This window comes from Athene noctua, chromosome 14 (assembly GCF_965140245.1).
Source record: "Athene noctua chromosome 14, bAthNoc1.hap1.1, whole genome shotgun sequence".
NCBI classification, from domain to species: domain Eukaryota; kingdom Metazoa; phylum Chordata; class Aves; order Strigiformes; family Strigidae; genus Athene; species Athene noctua.
Window position 1 is genome coordinate 121,039 of NC_134050.1, and position 2,007 is coordinate 123,045.

General features: G+C 65.0%; 1 long non-coding RNA gene across 1 annotated transcript; it reads right to left on the reverse strand.

Moving 5' to 3' along the window:
• Positions 1-391: 391 nt before the first annotated feature.
• LOC141966078 (uncharacterized) lies at positions 392-1,098 on the reverse strand. Its single transcript, XR_012634538.1, has 2 exons — positions 903-1,098; positions 392-754 (listed from the first exon to the last, which is right to left on the reverse strand). It is a non-coding gene; the product is annotated as an uncharacterized LOC141966078 (long non-coding RNA).
• Between the last annotated feature and the right edge of the window lie 909 nt (positions 1,099-2,007).

Genomic DNA, 2,007 nt, shown 5'->3' on the forward strand with positions numbered 1-2,007 from the left:
CCTTAGCGCTTCACCCCGAGTCCCCTTGCAAGCAGCCAGGACCAACACACGCCGCAAACATTCCAGCGGCTGCCAAAGGTTCAAATCCCACGCGCAGCGCCACGTGGCTGGCAGCGGTTAAAGCCGAGTTGGGCAGAAAAGGAGCTAAATGGGGAACACCCAGTTGGAGAAAGCATCTGACTGAGCACCCCCGGCACTGAACAGATGGGGAAAGGGTGGGCACAAACGCCCTTTTGGGGCAGGGAAGAGGAACGTGCTCCTCCAGAGGCTGAGATCCAGCCGCTTCCTTCCCCGTACAGGTGCGGAAAGAGAAGCACTCAGAGCAGGGGAATCCACCTCCAAAACCCTGCTCCCGACTGCTCTTCCCCCGGCATCCCACGCAGCCTCAAAGGGCGCTGCGGGTGGCTGCAGAGCCCTCCCGCTCCCCACGGCTGGTGCAGCCACATCCAAGTACAGGAAGGAGTTTTGAGAAAACTTCAGGAAGTTGGGTCATCGTCAGGTGGAATGGGAGCAGGTTCTAAAACTGGAGAACTACCAAGAGCCGAGTACTTGCTCACGAGGCAAAGAAAACATCCCCAAATGGGCAGGGACGCTGGAGGCGAACACAGCCCAGGTGACAGGGAGATCCCCTGCCCAGGAGGGCTTTCTCTCGCCTCTTTGCCGGACCGCTGCCGCTACTCCTCCCGCTCGCACTTGCCTCGCAGGTCCTTCTGCACGCGGTGGATGTCTCTCCCTTCTTCTCCACGACCAACTGCTGCAAGAGCAGGAGAATGCCATCAGGTCCGAGAGCGACGACGGTCCTGGGTGAGAGCTGGCCACAGCACCACCTGAACACCGGCCGCCCTCACACACCCCTATACCCCCGCCCCCCCGAAAAAACCTCACAGATCGGCTTTTCTTACCCAATCGGTGCTCCGGTGCTGCCACACGTGGAGTCGCGGCCGGCGCTGGAGCTGGGCTCGGAGTCGGGCACTCTGGGCAAATGGAGCTGGGCATGCAAAGCGGCGGCCACAGAGGCTGCGCCCCTGCTTACAGGGGGCTCGAGCCGCTGCCGGGACTGCAAAGTGCCCGGGACTGCAGGGCACGGGCCAGGCCCCGACTTACAGGGCAGCCCCGGTCCCAAAGGCCCACGAGGCCCCTCCTCTCCGCTACAGGGGCGCCCTGACCCGCACCCCGCTAACAGGGCCGCCGCCCCACACAAGGCGCCAGCCAAGCACTATCGAGAGTGCTGGGCGCTGTCTGCCCTGAAGGCAGGTGAATCGGCAGCAGCGGCCCTTTCCCAAGAGGTTCTGGGGGCTGGGGAAGCAGAACTTCCCGAGGGGGGTTCCTCATCGCTGGGGAGAAGCTGCCGCGTCACTGCGGAGCAGCTGGTTGCAAGGGGCTGGCGGCTGAGGCCCACCAAGTGCTGCCTGTCCCCCTAAATCTCCCCCTGCCCTGCCGTACCCCTGTCCCCTCTCCCTCTATGCTTTAAGCCCCCAGGCCGCCGGGCACCACCAGGTGAGAAAATGGGGTCTGAGGCGGCTCAGGCCGGGGCAGGGGGCAGGAGGGAGGAAGGAGGGCCGGGGGCCAGAGCACGCTGAGGGAAGGTCCCTCAGGCGGCCGGCTTCCCCGTCGTCCAGGCAGAGGAGCTGGCGCCCGACCGCGCCTTCCTTCCGGGCACCAGCTCCCGGAGAAGACAGAAGGAAGAGGCATCCGTGGCCTGCGGAAGAAAGTACGAGGCGAGGGCAAGCGAGAGGAGGAGCGGCACGCTGAAACCGGGGAAAGAGAAAGGGGCTGCGGGCAAAGGGCCCTCCCTGTCACCACGGCTGCTGTGGGACAAGAGCGTCCTGGGCAACTCTGGGAGGGTCTCGAGGACTCTGGGGCAGGTACTTGGCTCAGGGCCGTTCCCTGCGTTTCTAGAGGCTACCGCGGTTCTCGGTGAAGGGGACACAACTGCCGAGCGTTTGCCCTCGAAGGCCGGGGGCCGCAGACGCCCGCTCGCTACCCGCTCCTCCTGCCGAGGGCGGG